The following is an 18981-nucleotide window of genomic DNA, read 5'->3' as shown; positions in this document are numbered from 1 at the left end:
AATCCTGAAATGAAGCTGCTCTGATGGTTTTACCTAATCTCATCAGCGGCTCCAATGGAGGGAAGATAAAACGCAAAATCCAGAACAACTGATGAGATTTTAACTTGATGTTTATTGATGTGGACCAATCAGTGTAAAACGTACCACTCTGACTAGAAAGTTCTAGTGGAGATTTTTTTTTTTTTTTTTGGGGGGGGGAAATATTTGGACTGTCTACATAAGGGATTGTTGAGAAAGAGCATGTAAAACTGAGTACTAGGGATCATTATTTTTTAAAGATAATTGCGTTTTGATACCTAACGAAAACTTTGAAGTGGCTAAAGTAGAGAATTTTGCTGTATTTCAGTGGAATAAGGTCATTTTATGACCTTTTATTAGTTTTTATTGGCCTATATTCACTTGTAATATAATCTGCAATCTAATGTCTTTCCTTTTTATCTTGCTGAATACACTCAAAAAAAAGGTTAAATAGGTTAAAAACAACCCAATTTGAGTCACTTTGGAAACCTAGTGCTGGGTCAAAAAGTTGTTTTTGTTTTTTACTCAACATTTGTTTAAAATTACTATACTAACTGGGTTAAAATTAACCCAAAATGGGTTGGAAATTACAGGTTAGAGTAATCATCAAAAAGTGAAAATTTATTAATAAGTAAGAACAACCAAAAATGGCCAAAATAGGTAAAAATAATAACAACATGGACATTTGAATGAGAAAAAGTGCAGACGAGAATGGCTAATCAACAGTTATACAGGTAAATTAAATGGCTTTTTAAGTTGAATTGAACATTGTTGAATAAATGTCGAATAACTTTTCAGACCTAATTTGACCAGTTATTTATTTTTTTCAATTGCCAGAATGTCAGACTTTGAGTGCCGCCAAAGAACACTCAGACTGAAAGCCTCAGCCTGTAATAAACACTGAAAGACTGGAATAAACTGTGTGCTAGTGAATCGGCAGGACTTTACCTTCTACGTTTAAAGCATTTTTAATCATTCCTCTTAAACGCCATTCCCATTCACCAGTCACTGCGTGAGTGATTTGGTTGTGAGAGAAAACATTCCAGTTTTAAAAGAACACGCTTTTCATTGTAGTCAGTTATAAAGTTCTCTTTCCTATCCACTTCGATTAGTTTCCTACTATTTTCCACACATCCGCGAACACGGATAGGCAAAGTGGTTTCGGCACTCAGTGAACCGCTGGAACTTGCCAAACTTTGACCCAACTTGGGTCAAATCAACCCAACTTCTTTACCCAACAGTCTCAACCCAGCATTTGGGTTGAAAAAAATAACCCTGCGTTTTTAGAGTGGGCTTATATTCACTGACATCATTCTTTAGCCTATTTCATTCAGCTGGATTTTTATTTAAAGTGTAAAAACTGACAAGCAATTTTTTTAATAGCTAAATCTCTCAACATTTTGACAATTTTCCTCCTCCTTTAAGTTTAATTGTTGAAAGTAAAATTTGCCAAGAACAACAGACTTTCCAGCTCAGCTTGTTTTGTCATATTCTTTTTAGAATATTTGGCTTCAGCTTTGAATAAAACTGAAGAAAATAAATCAGGACCTGAATAAAACAGCTTGTGAAACGATAAGCTGATCAACAATGATTAATGCGAGAGTAAGTTTGGCAGGCAGATGCGAATGATTGCAACAAATACACAAATAAAATATATACATGTATTCTTTTTTAACGTAAATATAATGGTTACTCTAGCAAAAGTTGTAAAGATGATCAGCTCAGTCAAAACTGTAAACAGTAATGTCCAAAAATGTCCAAAAATCATTTAAACATCAATATAAATCACACATTGAGTTGCTATTTTTTGGCATAATGCAGCCATTCCTGCTGAAGGGCTGAAATTAATTTTTGTTTAATTTAATAACCTCATCCCTGCACCTGTCACATTTTGTAGGTCAGTGGAATTAAAGGGGTTATGACATGTTCCTTGAGGTTCACTTATATTGTTAAGGTAGCCAAATGCCTCGTCACCTTATTAGCGACACGCATGCATGGATGAACGAGATTCCCACTGTCCCTTCCTGCTATCTAGCGAAACCACAGCCAAGGGAACGAGCTTAGCAGAATCAGAAGGGAAAGAAGAACCTGTTGAGTTTTACACTAGTCTGGCACTGTGAAGAGACATGAGGGGTGTAGAATAATACACCCGCTGCTGGAGAAATACCACTACTCTTATCGTTTCCTCACTTACCCGGCGGGCTCTCGCTGCTGGAGTCAATCGCGAGTGGGCCGGTCACCCGGTCCTCCACGTGACCTGCCCCAGGAACAGTGCCAGGTGGGGAGTTTGACTGGGGTGTTACACCTGTCAAACGGTAACGCAGGTGTCCTAAGGCGAGCTCAGGGAGGACAGAAACGTCCCGCGGAGCAGAAGGGCAAAAGCTCGCTAGATCTTGCTTTTCAGTAGAGTCCACATTTATGATTGGCTAACATCATAGTGAGTGGGTTTCTATAGTTTCCTAAGCTATTGCACATGAGTAAGTGTTTTGAAAGCAGTATCCATGTAAAACCGTCATGTACAGACAAATCATTATAAAATCATTTACTTACGGTCTGTAATGCAGCTGCTGTCAGATCCAGCCCAGACAGCAACATAGACACTATTTTGCTTACTGGGAGTACAGTTGGATTCTTCATCTTTCAACAAAAGTTTCTTTGCAAACTCTCCATTACACTGTGCCTTGTTTACAATTCAAAATGCTCAGAACAAACATGACTCTGACGCCATCCAGACCGCCATCCACTTATTTCCGATGCTTGGATCCTTCTGAAGTCTATACAAAGATGCAAACGAGCTGTTTAAATTGGACAAAGCATACAATCTTTCAGTCTTCCATTTGTCCTGTCGACAGACTTAAGCACGTGGAGTGTGTTAGAAAGTGCGCATCTGTGTATACTGTATTCAGTGTAGACATGCAGCGTCAGTGATTCTAATTTGCTTTTGACGCGACACGACACACATCCAGTGTAGGCAAATGTCAGCCGTTAAGTGGCTGAAATCCCACAATATCAAAATGTTAAAGGGGTGGTTGAATATGATTTCACTTTTTTACATTGCTGTTGGAGCATAAACAACATCTGCAAAGTTCCAATGCTCAAAGTTCAAAGCAAAGGGAGATATTTTCTTTTAAAAAGAAATTACTTTTTAAGTACTACAACAAACGGCTGGTAGGGACTACACGACATTCCTCCCGGCTTAGTGACATCACTAACCCTAAAATTTACATAAACCCCGCCCCCGGAACACGATTTATAGATTATCATGACAGAATATGCTAATCAATGACTAGAAGATAACTACACATCAGCTACATAAATTCGTCAACTAACCATTCAGAAACGTCCTGTTGCTTTCTACGTTATCACCTCTTCTCAGGGCTCGCAAAATCGCCTGCCCGACGTCCCGGGGCTATTGTGTTTTCTAGTCGGGCTGCCAAAATGCATAACCGGCCTGCCCGACGGGCTATCTTAAATAGTGTTCGCTTCAGTTTTGTTATAATCAGATTCAGCGCGTTCTTCATCTTCAATCCGCAGCGGCGCAGAGCAGAGCGCACGTCAGAAAGGTGTGTGTGTGTGTGTGTGTTCATCTGAGTCTCATTGGTCTGTCAATGTCAGAATATTTGAGATGACCAATCAAATCAAAGTAGGCGGGCTTTATGTTCACAAGAAGCTGCAGAGCGCGAATTTGAGCAGAGCGACTGGCGCTTCAGTTTACGGCCAAGTGCGAGATAAGATGTAAGTAGCTAAACTAAACATTTCATATTTGACAGCTTTTTTAGGTCATAAATGTGAAACGAATGACAAAAATAATCAGACAAACGAATATACTTTTGTCGAATTTCGCCATTTTGAACTGAAAATAGGCCTATGTAACGTGACTAATAATTAGTTTACTGTCATTGTGAGGGGACATTAACAGAGCATGGGCGTTCAAAGCCGTTTTCATGTTAGGCACAAGATTAATAATGAATGTGTACATGTTGAGAATTAATATACAATTTGTAGCCTTCAGTAAATTAAAAAAGTTCAGGTTTAGGTGGGGAGAAGAGATGGCAAGATGAGGAGACTGAGAGAAAAAGAGAGAGTGATGGATAAGAAGTGAGAGCAGGTATTGACACAATCTACTGCCACTGACATTGTTTTAAAGCTATTTATTATCCTTTTTTGGCCTTCAAATGTCTTGAAATGGACATATCAGAGAAATAAAAAATTTGAACCCCCTAATAACCTTAAATGTAGGACCTATTTGATTATAAAGCCCTGTCTACGGCCCTGTATTAGGAATAAGATCAATAATGAATGTGTACATACTGTAAATGAATTTAATAAACTTAGTTAGGCTACCTAGCTTTCCTAGTAGCTTTCAGTAAATTAATGCATCTGAGAAAATGATTCATAAATCAACCTATCAGTTGACCCTAAGTTTACTTCACTGACAGACAAAAATGAAAAGCCTATATCAGTCAAAGCTCAGCTTTAGGAGGGGAAGAGACAGAGCAAGAGAAAAACAAAGAGAATAGGAATGTGATGCTGATGAGGAGAGAAAAATAATCAGCTGCCCACTTACATGGTTTTAAAGCTATTGTTATCCAATTTTTTTGGCCCTCAAAACATCTTAAAATGCACATATGTAGATCAGAGAAATCAAAATTTTCTCAGGGGTGCCCCTGAACCCCCCTCACTAGCCTACCTCACATTCGGGACCTCCGTGATGATAAAACACTGCCATCTGCATGTTAATGAAACTTAATAGTGAGCATTAGACCCTGAACTAAAGTGTTACTTCTTTATTTTATCATACCCTCATTGGGGGCTGAGCCACCGACACAGACTGATTCATGTTCCATACTGGTCACACACTTATCAGTTCAGTTAGAACCAGATGCATATTTGTTGATATTTTGTGGTTTGAAAGTTTTTGATTCATTGTTTTGACTCCTAACCAATTTTCTACATTAATAAAATTGTCTTTTTATCTGGGCTAGTAAAATTCATTTCGGGCTACCAAAATCTGAAGAGTGCCTGCCCGAAGGGCTACCAGCGATTTTGAAATTTTGCGAGCCCTGCTTCTTGAGTCTCTCCATCATTGACTCCATTGACATCATCTGACTCCAGTTTGAACATTAAAGGCTAAAAGTTTTAGAAATTTTCAGTGCATGTCTGTGTGAGGTAATAGCCCTCTGTGCCGGGAGCAGCAGCTAATTTGCATTTAAAGGGACAGACACAAAACGAGGCGTTTTTGCTCACCCTCAAAAAGTGACAACTTTAACATGCTATATAAAAATATCTGTGGGGTATTTTGAGCTAAAACTTCACATACACACTCTGGGGACATCAAAGACTTATTTGACATCTTGTGAAAAGGGCATTATACCACCCCTTTAAATAAATTCTTTGTTTATAATGAGGAGGATGTTTTAAGATATGAAACTTGCAAAATGTGTAAAAGAGATGTCATGCTCTCTTTAATGTAATTGCAGCAAATGAATTGTGACTAGAATTTAAGTCTTTGAATAGTGTTTATGTTTTTGCTCTGCCTATTTTGCAAACTGTTTCATAAAGTAGTGAAAAGGTGAATTGTTATGCAGTATTGATATAAGTATATATTATAATAATAGTTTTTTTATGTCAGGTGCCTCCGATGGCAAACGTATGCAGTATGTGGAGGTAGCCCATTTGTTTAGTTTTGGGAATAGTGCCGTGCTCACAAACATAAACACTGGGCTCAAAGAGGCGGAGCTGGCTGTCAGGATACACACAGGAAACTGACAGGTATTTACAGAATGTGTACTAATAACATCATCATGTCTGTCTGCTGCAGAATGGGGTGTAGCAGTACTTAACTTCAAAAGCTGGGGGACTTATCTAGGAATTGTTCCAACAGACCGTTTTTCAAAGCCAGGAGAGCTGACAGGCTCGGAGAGAATATCCAACACTGCCTGCCTGTGTGTGTGCACGTGGTTGGCGTAAACTACACACACACACCTGCTGTGTGCGAGGCCTCTGAGATTATTAACAAAAGTCAGCAGCTTTAAGAAAATGCGCCGGTAATGTATTGAATGCACACAAATGTTAAGCATTTTGTATAAACATTAAAAGGGAGACTTCACCTAAAATCTTGTCATTCCAAACCCATGGAAGCTTGTTTCTGCCATGAAATAAAAGATTACAAAAATGTAATTGTTACTTTTTATCTCACAATTCTGACTTTTTTCTCGCTATTGGGAGTTTATATCTCACAATTCTGAGAAATAAAGTCCAAAACAGCTAGACACAACCTCGCAATTGCGAATTATAAAGTCTGAATTGCGAGATATAAACACGCAATTGTAAGAAGAAAAAAAAAGGCTTTCAGAATTGTGAGATTAAACGTTGCAATTACCTTTTTTTATTCCGTGGCGTAAACAAGATTCCATTCAAGCCTGTATATCACAAAAGGCGAAATTTTGAGCATTATACTGGTCGATCTTTTCCAAACTTTGAAAAAAGGATGCCAAAGTGAAGTCACATGATAGCTTTGTGTGAGGAACAGACCTAAAATTAAGTCATGAGAGTCAAATCAATATCTGATTTTGAAAAATTCTTTCTGTTGAGTCAGATCTTTGCTATTAAACAGTTGATCCAGTTCACAAAACCGGTCTAAATGATTAGGTTGTGAATGACTGATTTGCTCACTGCAGTGTTGGATTTTCACTGAATGACTTAAATATCAGTCTGTTTCTGCTGTCTAGTGGTTGCCATGGCTGATATATCAGCTGATTTTGGGCTTTTTTTTTGTTTTTGTTTTAATTATCGACATTAGGAAAGGTCCGGCCCAGGCTCTGTTGGTGCCATAGGTGAGATTTTAGAGAGCACCCCAACAAGCCTTTATTCTTTTCTCTGCTCATCCTCTTTGCACCTCTTCCTGCCTTGTGCACCTGATCATTTTCTTTTTTCACTTGTTGTTTTTTTTTTCTCCAAAGGATAAGTTGCCAAGTAACACCAGCTGTGTGTTAGTTACACAGGGCTTTTATGTGTTTTTGGCAGAATTGAAAGAACTGATTCACCTGTCCTGCTCTTGAGGTCTAGATGGTCTAACAGAAAAACATTTTATCTTAAACATGTGGAGTTGTGGAGTAGCAAACTATGAGGCAGATATTGAGGTTTTAACATGGGAGAGAAGGCAGATCTCATTCACACTGTAAATGTCACATAGCTTTCGGATTATCCCCACTGCGCATATCAGATTTAGCACGATTGATTAATCAGATTTGCTCAGAATATATTAAATAGGTCTATTTTTTTCTGTCACAGGGTCCTTGTTGTTTGTGTTGTGATGGAAATGCAGTGTGTGTATGACTCGGTGATGTGTCATCCATTCACCGAAGAGCAACTCTTCTGTTCTCAGCACTCAAGCACTGTAAAACAATTGGACAATGCACGAGTGCATTAAACTAACATAAGCCAATGTTTGGAAATTCATTAATGTGAGCCTTTAGTCATTCAGAGAGAGCCATAAACTCCCACATGCAAACTCTCACTATTCACTTTTAACTCAGCACTTATAGACAAAACACTATAGCAGACACTCTCTTCTGTTATATCTTACACTACATACACACACACACACACATACACTAACTAACTAAATGTTTATATCAACTTAAAGGGATAGTTCACCCAAAAGTGAAAATTCTGTCATCATTTACTCACCCTCATGTCAGTCCAAACCCATAAGACTTTGGTTGATCTTCAAAACACTAATTAAGATATTTTTATTTAAACCTGAGAGGTTTCTGTCCCTCCATTGAAAGTCCAGGTAACCAAAATGTCTCGTGAAGAGATACGATCGCTTATACAGTATGATGACCGGATTTAATTTTAGGCTTTTATTCACATTTAAACACATACATAGAGCGCATCACATATGGTGCTCATGTGTGCGTAACGTGCTAAAACCAACCACATGTTTGAGCTTCTGTTTCCCACGTGTGATGTGCTCTATGTATGCGTGTCGATCATTGTTTAGATGTAAATAAAAGCCTACATTAAATCTGTTCACAATAAGGCGTTTGTCTCTTCACCAGACTTGTATTAAACCGCTTGATTCATATGGATTAGTTTTAGGATTCCTTTAAGACCTTTTTGGTTCTTCTAAGTTTTGGTTACCTTGACTTTCAATGGAGGGACAGAAACCTCTCAGGTGTCATTAAAAATATCTTAATTTGTGTTTCGAAGATTAACCAAAGTCTTATGGCTTTGGAACAAGACAAGTGTGAGTAAATGATGACAGAATAAACATTTTGGGGTGAACTAACTCTTTAAGCATATGAGAGTAGGCTAACATTTTGCTTTTTCCAATAACAAGCTATTTTTAGCATTAAAAGTGATTCATTTTAGAGTTCAAGACTTTTTAGACTTTTCAGTAAATCAATCAGATTTTACTGTTTTGTTAAATAATTTGATATTCATATGCTTTAGTATATTTTAAAATGTTATGCATTCTTATGAAAGCTGAATCTTCAGCAGCCATTACTCCCGTCTTCAGTGTCACCCAGACTGGTGCATATAGTCACTTTATGTTTCACAGCTTTATGTTTTTTTTCTAAACTACAAATTACTAATAAAATACTTTCCCCACAAGAGTAACTCCGCTGTAGTTTAAATTATGAGTAGCTCGGATCTTGGCAAGCTACCATTTCAAAGCAGGTTCTCCAACACTTCACACAACCAACCCACACCACCATCGTACGACCACATACACACACACCACCCTCCCAGACACTCTCAAGTGGCACCTCGGAATGAGGGACTGGGGAACATATGCTCCCCTGCTGATAAACAAGGTGCTCCCTAGTTGGCTGCAATCTGAGGCAGATTGGACTCCAGTTAAAAGAGCATGCTGGCATGTAAATGAACCAGAGGGGGAGGCCATGATCTGTGGCATCCTCCCTACTGGCACTCAGTAATGAGGCAGCAGTAGTGACAGGACAAACCCTGCAGAGTGACTATAACACATACAAGTGCCCATCGCGAACCCGTATGGTTATGTCCCGTGCCCGCTCCACAGCTGAGGTCAACTCAATGTCATTATGCGCTGGATTTAACTAGTTAAATAAATTAAATGTTTCTAAACATGGGATAATGCCTGCTGAAATGTAATTTGTAAGGGATAATCCACGAACTGCATTAAAATTGTGTGATGCACGCACTAGATGTGTATTATCCCGCTTATACTGTACCATGGCTATTTGACGACACTGACAAGTTAAAGCTGTCATTGATGTTTGCGGCATAAAATGTGACTGGAAGGGTTAACATGACAGTAATATTCGTCAGTTAAGGCTCATTAGATCTAGCACTCTGCCTGATTTAAATCAGACACAAATATTTATTTGAATTGTGTGCATGTAAATTGCTTGCGTCTGTGCAGCGTCTCGCTCTAATAACAGTGAATATGTGAGTTTAATTACTTCAAAAACAGCGATGTTACCCCCTCGTTGCTGAGTAATATAATTAAGTGATTTATTAATAAATTATAATGAAGCTAATTTATTAATAAATTATAATGAAGCTAATTTATTAATAAATGTCGTGGCACAGCGTTGATATGTAGCGCGATCTCCCATTTCTCTGTGTGTGTGAGTGAGTGGGTGAGTGTGTGTGTGTGTGAGTGGGTGAGTGAGTGTGTGTGTGTGAGTGAGTGAGTGTGTGTGTATGGGAGATTCAATGAAGGCAGCAAATTATTATAGAGCGGTCATTAAACTGACTATGTGCATCACACGTTTTGATCGCACACTTTACAGCCATTTAGAATAGAGTATTCAGACAAATCATGGTATAAACAAGAATACATAATTATTTATATTAAGTGATCAAACATTTTTATTGTACTTTTGTGATTTTGTGACACTTTCAAGTCATAAGTTACAGTTATATTGATTCCCCTAAGCCATTAGCTGAAACTATCATGTTTCTTGTAATTAAAGAAGCATTTTATGTTGTAAAACATGCATTAATTATAAGATTTCTTCGGAGAGTGGTTCTATTAAATGTTAACGAATGAAAACCCTGCTAGACTGCTATGTCCAGCACTGTAAATTGAATAAATTTTCTTTATAACAAAATGGGTTTTGATGTTTTAATCAGTGTTAAGATGTAGCAGCACTGCAAAGATAATTGCAAAGGAACTTCCCCGATTACTTTAATCTCTCCAGCCTACACCCATTGTGATCTGGAATTAGGTGAACACCAGAGGCAGGAACTGAAGGATTTGTGTTGCAGCCAAAGGAATGGGTGCGATCACGCACTGTACTGTGCCTTGAAGGTCCTCTATATAGCTGGACTTAATCTAGCATGTGGATCAATAAATGCATGCTAAGAGGTGTGTAGCACTGTTCTACAGCATATAAACTTATAATATATAATATTATATATAATATATTTGCATGCCAAGATGATTTTAAAGAAAAGATAAGATTATAGGTATAATATTATAGTCGTTTGAAACTTTTCTATTATTTCTTATTACTTTTCACTAATTTGTGCTTGATTAACACTGATGTTTTACTTCCTAAGAAAATATTAAACGTATTAAATGTGTGAAAATCTAGGATCAATTCTGCATTAAACTTTTTTCTAAGAATATAGACAAGCATATTTGAGATTAATTTGGTTATTTATTTAGTTTCATTTAGTTTTAGTTATTTGGGCCAGCCAAGGCTTTTCTAATTTCTTCTACAAAAAGTGAAAATATTTATATATGAAGAGTTCAGATGCAAAAGCCTCTAAGTGCCATCTGAAATTTTCTTCTAGAATGATAATTTTTATAAAGCTTGTATATTTAAGTTCAGTAATTTCACTTAAATGACAATTAATAGGTAATTTGCATCGCCATTTAAGTGAAATTACTGAACTTAAATATACGAGCTTGATAAAAATGATCATTCTAGAAGAAAATTTCTGATGGCACTTAGAGGCTTTTGCATCTGAACTCTTCATATATTTTAATTTATGTAAGCTATTAAAATTGAATAATTTATGGAAACTAGAGCATGTGGTATTTTGTTTATTAAAGTAAAATTCAAAACAGTTTTGAATTAGAAATGCCAATGTAAATGATTGTGTTTTTGTTATTTTGCTTTTTATTTTTGTCAAAATCAGATTTTTATCATGTATTTCAGATGTGCCAGTGGTTGGCATGTGTCGTTGACACTAATGAGACAATGTGAGTCTCATGTTCTTCTTACATTACACGACTGTCTGGGGTGCTGTCGTGCTGTCGTATGCACATTACACATCAGATCAGTGACAGGGCACATTACACAACATTTCAATAGGAAGAATCGCCAACAGCTCTGGGGTGCGTTTCCCGAAAGCATCGTTAGTCAACTATGGTCGCAAGTTCCGTCGTTATCAGCATAGTTCAACGATTTGGTGTTTCCCGAAACCATCGTTCCAACGAACGTTCGCAAACTTGTGTGGTTGGAACGACAGCTCGAGAGAAGCATAGTTTCTAGTTTACATGAGATGTAGACTGAATAAATCCTTATCTTTAGCAAAATAAGCAAGCTGACATTCAGTACAACCCGTGTTATTTATTTAGAATACATACAAATGTAATTTACGTCTTTTAGTTTGTCAAGAGATTTAAAGCGCCGTTTTTGAAGACTGCGCATGTGCGAACGTGCTCTACTATGTAAGAACGAGCCAAATATTGAGTCTGGTAATAAAGCAAAATAACTGAGAAAAATTTGAAATGGTCTTCAGATGCCATGTCTGTAACTTATATGACAAAATCTAGCGTTAATTCGATCTCAAACAGATTAATTAAAATAACTTATTAGTCCACCACGTGCGAGACGTCATAAACCAACGTGGTTGAACGATACTTTGCGACATATGGTTTCGGGAAACAGTCGTGACTAGCTAGTTGATTTCTCCAACGATGCATCGTACTATGGTAGTTAAGCAGCGAGTTACATCGTTGTTCAGGAAACGCACCCCTGTCTGGTCTACAAACTATGTTTCACACCAAACACACATGAGAAGTGATACAGGAAATAACGTTTGAGAGAGGAGTTTTTTCGTGAGACCAGATTTCTGCTTGTTAAAATGATGCACATAAGAAGCTTGTAATCCAAGTTGTCTGTGCGCCGATTTGCAGTGGAAAAAAAAGAAGAATATGAAGGAGATAATGGTTGCTTGCAGAAGCCATACTTGCTGATCGATGTTCTGTTGCAGACGGCTCCTCCCCTTAAACTTTCCCTTACCCTGTATCTTGAGCTCTTATTGGCTGTAGGTCATCATTGCCGATGTAATTCCCAATCAAAATACATTTCACAATGCATGATATTTCCATGTCCAGATATTCAGCATGCTAAATATTTCACAGGCATCTGCGACAAATAGGCACTTCTCTCAGACTGCGTCTTTGATCACTCACGTGAACTAGTACCATTTGCCTGCAATTTTGGGCTTTTGTCTGCGATTTCCACAAAACGGTGATTTAAAATTGGGGCTAAAATCGTGCAGTGTGTACCCGGCGTAAGAGCCACTGAATGACTTTACTTACAGTCCTGTTTCATCTGTAAAAGAATCATTTTCCAATGAATCAAAGTTCAAAGTTTTTACCACTTGACCATATATCATTAATAGGGTGTTGTATCTGATCACCCTCATATCTGCCGTCTTAATTATGATTTGGCAAAAAAAATGATTTATCTCTGTTTTATTCCCCTAAGTTCAGTGCAAAGCTTTAATGCGTTCATACTGTATAATCAAAGCTGTCAACATTTTTTTTAATTTTTTTTTATTATTATTATGGTCAGGGATTGTTAAATGCAGGGACATGACCTTTTAGTTTAGTTTTGTTTTGTTTTGTTTTGTTTAGTAATCATGCAACGCAATTATCAAAAGTACAAAAAAAATTGAGGGTTTTGAAGGTTCCATTTAAAGTGCCCATGCACCGGAAGTATCAACTGATTTTACTTCAGTGATGTGATGTATTTCCAAATGAAACAGAACATTGAATAGAGGGCGTGATTTTACTTTAGCGCACCTCCTCTCCATCCCTCGCTCATTGTAGACCGACGATTGAGAGTGGTTGAGCGTTTTCAACCCAAGCCGTCAAACTGACGTCATCGGAAAAGAAACGCCATTCCAGACCGGAAGCAACTTTTCCGATTTTGATTAAAGATTACCACGACAAACAATTTCTTTCTGTGTATTAACAGATTCATTGTTCACCCTAAAACCAGTAATGTGTGCTAACAAAGTAAATAGGGCAAATTTTGATTTCATGAGGACTTTAGGACTCACTTGGCTCACATGTGAGTGAGTGATAAGAGAAAGGAAGAGAGGGAGAGGAGGACAGAAGAGGGGAGGAAGTGATGTGATTGCAACACACTGCTCCCCAAGGTCGCCTATAATGGATGACTGCCCACTCAAGCCTCTTACTCTGCATTCAATCAGACCACCAATCAATTATGAGCATAGCACAAATGCCTGCCTGGCCTTTATCACAATACAGTCAGAGCTGCAGCACCTCTGCTCCAGGGAAGAGAATCAGCGCACGGCTTGAGTTACTGTTGTCTTTGACTCTCTGATGCTCCCTGATTTGGGCTTTTTTTACGAGAACATCTGCTTCAGGAACAGTTTGAACTTTGGATGGTAGCTGTGTGGCTTTATGGAGGGCTGCTTGATTGATTTTACATGTGCCAAATGTTTGTGTAAGCCAGACTACATTTCCATCGCTTTTATACCTCTTTCCGTCTGAAAAAGAGCAGCTTTGAGTCGGTTAATTTAAAGGTCCACTTCCAGTTTTTTTTTTTTCCAATTGACTTCAATCCGGAAACATCAACTGGAACTGGAACATGACTTTTCTTTGGACTAAACAACCCGAACACAAAGGGGGACCTCCTCATTTCCACACCCCACTGATCTTGACATATGGGGGGCTGTGGTTCCCAACAGGGACGCGGGTTCAAGTCCCAATCCGACTCCCCCTCTCTCCTCAGTGATTGCATTTCACTCTCAACTATACGATTTAAAAAAAAGGGCAAAATTCTTTGCTTTAAAAGATATTTGTGCTCTCCAAGTTCGAGTGCTCTTGTCGGTTTGAGATTATAGGGGTCTTTTCTTTTCCAATAAAATCCTGTGCTTGATTCTTAGGCTCTATAGGGATTAAATGGAAGTCTTTTATAATACTAAAAGATGGAATTATCTCCTAAGGGGGTATTGGATTTATGTTATTTGCAGTATGGTTGTGATTCAGGATTTTAAACGCTTTTTGACTGGCCATTGTGCAACACAACTCAACACAAACCCTGCTTTCAAGTACAATTAGCTGTGAAACCACATCATTTGGTGAATTCATGTGACAACTAGTTACTTTAAAAAAAGTAATCGGTCCCACTTTATATTAAGTGACTTTAAGTACTATGTACTTACATCGAAAAATAAGTAGAATGTACTTATTGTGTTCATGTTGTATTGTAAAACACTTTTGCTGCTTTTGAAGTGTGATACGGGTAAGGTTAGGGACAGGTGTGGTGGTATGGGTAGGTTTAAGGGTGGGTTAATGTGTAAGGGAAGAGTCAACAGTGTAATTATAAATGTAATTACATAAATTAACTACAGCTGTAATTACATGCAGGTATTTTTTAAATATAAGTACAATGTAAAAACAAATATGTACACAATAAGTCCATTGTATCAAATTATTCATTTCCATGTTAGTATATAGTAGTTAAAACCACGTAATATAAAGTGGGACCAAGTAATCTAATTATATAACTTGCATCACTTTTTAATTTAATTAATTTAAAATTACTAAGTCATTAAATCATTTAAATATCTGATTGGACTATTATCTCATTTCACTCTGTGGTAAAGCTGCAGATGCAATAAAACGTCCTGAAAACTACAGACATGTTAAGCTTTTTGTCACGTTACACAATTTTACTGGTATTCAAACAAAATGAGCACAACCGTGTAGGATGAGACTAACAGCTATTATTTACGCATTCCCTGAGGAAATCCATTGAAATTATTTCCTTCGCTTCTGCTTCTAATGTGTCAGGCTCTCAAAATGAGCTATTGTTCTGGCTTCTTTAATGATAAGATGATAAGAGGAGACGGCTCTGAGAAATGTGACGTGAGTGAGATGGATATCTTGTTGATTTCACCACCTCACTCTCCTTGGCTTTGTTCACATTGCACATAAATCCAATTAATTTTTCACAACTTTATTACCGACTGTCATTTTGTAAGTGCTGTAATCAGATTTGTTTGTTTAAGCAGTATTGTCGATATCCGGTATACAATATCTACATAGGTTGCTATAGTTATGGCTGAAGCGTCGTCATCTCCCCTGCAGTGCTAAACTCATAAGGCGCATCAGCAACACGAACATCTGAGGGATTACTGTATTTACACAGTCACATATGCTGTGCCTGAAACTGTTTGCTTGTTTGGTGCGTATAAATTCCACAGGTGAGCGTCAATGATTGAATTCAACCACTCCTGCAGACATTATTGCTTATAGGTTACAGGTTAGCAACAGAAAACACTTCCAATGTCATTACAAAAATCTGATTTTACTCATATTTCAAAACATACATGGATGTGATTTCATGTATGGTGTTTTTTTCTGTTTAGACTACATTTTGTTCTACTAAACCATTTCTCATGCAGAGAAATCCACATTTTAAAGAGAACATTTTTATGTTTTTATGTTCTTATGTGTTCTTTCTGTCAGTTATTACTATATTTTATTATTATTTTTTATAATATATTATAACTTTTATGTGATTTAATATATATATATATACTCGCCATTTTATTACGTACTCCTGTTCGATTGCTCGTTAAAACGTCTAATCAGCCAATCACATCGCAGAAACTCAATGCATTTAGGCATGTAGACATGGTCAAGACGATTTGCTAAAGTTCAAACTGAGCATCAGAATGGGGAAGAAAGGTGTTTTAAGTGACTTTGAACATGACATGGTTGTTGGTGCCAGACGGACTGGTCTGAGTATTTCAGAAACTGCTGATCTACTGGGATTTTCACACACAACCATCTCTAGGATTTACAAAGAATGGTTAGAAAAGAGAAAATATCCAGTGAGCGGCAGTTCTGTGGGCAAAACATGCCTTGTTGATACCAGAGGTCAGAGGAGAATGGCCAGACTTGTTCGAGCTAGAATTCAAATAACCACTTGTTACAACCGAGGTATGCCGAAGAACATCTCTGATCTCACAACACGTTGAATCTTGAAGCAGAGATGAGCTACAGCAGCAGAAGACACACCGGGTGCCGCTCCTGTCAGCTAAGATCAGGAAACTGAGGCTACAATACACAGGCTCAACAAAATTGGACAAACAAGATTGCTAAAACGTTGCCTTTTCTGATGATTCTCGATTTCTGCTGCAACATTCAGATGCTAGGGTCAGAATTTGGCGTAAACAGCATGAAAGCATGGATCCATCCTGCCTTGTATCAATGGTTCACGTTGGTGCTGGTAGTGTAATGGTGTAGGATATTTTCTTGGCACACTTTGGGCCCTTTAGTACCAAGTGAGCATACTTTAAACACCACAGCCGAGTATTGTTGTTGCTGAGTATCCCTTTATAACCGCCGTGTGTCTATCTTCTGATGGCTACTTCCAGCAGGATAACAAACTAAAATCAATATGACAATGATGTGCCGACCAATCTGCAGCAACTGCGTGATGCTATCATATCAATATAATCTCTAAAGAATGTTTACAGCACCTTGTTGAATCTATGCCACAAAGAATTAAGGCAGCTCGGAAGGCAAAGGGGGATCCAACCCGGTACTAGCCAGGTGTAAGGTAGACCAGATCTAATGATTATAGTCAAAACCTTGTGGTATAAGTATGCCAAACTTCCAGTTGTATGCCAAAGAGACTTCTTGAAACAGAAACGTCTTCCCTAAATAAAATAGATCAAATTAATAAAACAGTGGGCAGAGTTTTTCATAGTGTATCCAGATTGCGATTGACTTATCCTCTGTGCACTGGCTCCTCCGTGCTGAGCCACGAATCCTGCTCTGGACGTCAAAGTTTATTGATAAATCTGTCTGCAGTCCACATGTGGGAATGTGGGAAAGCCGCTCTTTTGATCTGAATCAAACTTTTGAGAAGTGAAGACCTGCACCAGGCCTGTGCATTGAACTTTTGATCAACACTGTCTAGAAAAACTGTGAGAAACTGTGAGCTCCTCTTCTCTCTCTAAATAGTGAATTATCTTTTTCATCACGTTCCTATTCAGTAAGTTACTGCCCAGGGATCATACTCTTTTGTCTGAACGATATATTGACTTTTTAGCTGTGCCTGTTAAGTTCAGCATTAAGTGAGATTCAAGGATTAGGATTTTTCAAAAAAGAAGATCATTTACTCATGTCATGTCTCTTGTTTTATTTTCCATGCATTTACAGTGGATGAGGATCAAACATTAACGCATCAAAAGAACGCAAAGGAGTCATTAAAAACAGTACAACTTCTGCGCATTCTTTAAAGTTATATGATTGCTTTGAGTGAGAAACCATCAAAAATGTTGATGAAAAAAAACTTAAACATGATTGTTTTGATAATTGAAATGAATGCATTTAGCAACTCACTGAAATAAAATAAGTTTAAGTACTTAAGGTACTAACATTGCTAAAAACTAATACTGAAAAAGAAAATAAACCTAAATAGAAATATAAAAAAAAATATCGGGAGTTTTTATACTTTTTTATACTTTTATATTTATACTTATTTATAAAAATAAAAAAAATTGAAGAAAAAAATTACATAATACTCTAAAAGTATATGAATAATATTAAAATAACACTGCTGCTACTGAATCGAGTTAGTGAATTGAATCAAGAACCAAGGATTTGATTTGTGAACAACTCATTTAGATTGGCACTGTGAACCATTTAAACAATGTGACTAAATAAAATGATTCTCGATAACACAAAGTGTCACATAACTGTAAATGATGCATAATTGCATGCAACTAAACCTAAACCAAACCCTAATCCTAACCCTAGAAGTACATGCAGTTAATTATTATTACTCAGTACTTAAATTAAATGTTTAATTACATTGTAACATGGAAACCTTAAAATAATGTGTAACCTGATTTAGGATACATCTCTAATGAACTCTCATGCCAATGAGGGTCACAAAGCTATCGTATGGCTTCAGAACACTTGGAATATACCACCAAGAATCACACTTTACTTTTTATATATATTTTTATGGTGCTTTTGCATCCTTTCTGGAGCTGGAAAGCTTCAGTCCCTTCATTGCAATTGCAGAGAAAAGGGCAACATTCTTCTGCATGCTTGGAAATGTCTTCTTTTGTGTTGCACGGAAGATAGGAAGTCATATGCGTTCGGAATGAAATGAGGGCGAGTAATACAAAAACAGCATTTATTTTTAATGCATGTGTTTGTGTTCGTATGCAGGAGTATTTTGCAATGACAATTTATGAGGAGGTTCATGAGAGGTTTTATTAAAGCGCTGTGATATTCCATTATTTAATGATGAGCAGCATGACACCACCTGGTCACGGTCCATTACACCAGTTATTGAGCTTCATCAAATTGTTTGAAAAGAAAAACATAAGCTGACATTCTGTTCAGAGATGGGTGAGAGTAGCGTGTAATTGTGTTTTAAAGCAGATAGATTGAAAACATAAGCCTGCTTCTATAAATAGTTTTTATAGTGAAGCACTTTATTTATTTTGACAGTAGGTTTAGTGAAGCATAATTGGGCTTTTTGTGTTTTAACTTCTAAAAAGACGCCTTAAACTTGCTGCTTTTATATAGATTCAACATTGCCAGCGGATGACGTCAAGAGTGTATCTTTATCATTCTGGGATGGTGATATTTGTGTTTAATTGAGGCAGGCCTATTTTTATAGGTTAATGCATCCAGTGAAATAAGTATCTGCATGTCTAGCACAC

The 18981-nt window shown here is 37.3% G+C and overlaps 1 protein-coding gene across 3 annotated transcripts in view; it reads left to right on the top strand.

Annotated features, from left to right (window-relative positions):
• neto1l (neuropilin (NRP) and tolloid (TLL)-like 1, like) overlaps nucleotides 1-18981 on the top strand; it is a 113975-nt gene that overhangs the window by 48504 nt on the left and 46490 nt on the right. The gene's annotated exons all lie outside the window — the stretch shown is intronic.

The sequence above is a fragment of the Rutilus rutilus genome (genome assembly GCF_951802725.1).
Source record: "Rutilus rutilus genome assembly, chromosome: 24".
NCBI lineage: Eukaryota > Metazoa > Chordata > Actinopteri > Cypriniformes > Leuciscidae > Rutilus > Rutilus rutilus.
This window is presented reverse-complemented; position numbering and strand designations above follow the sequence as displayed.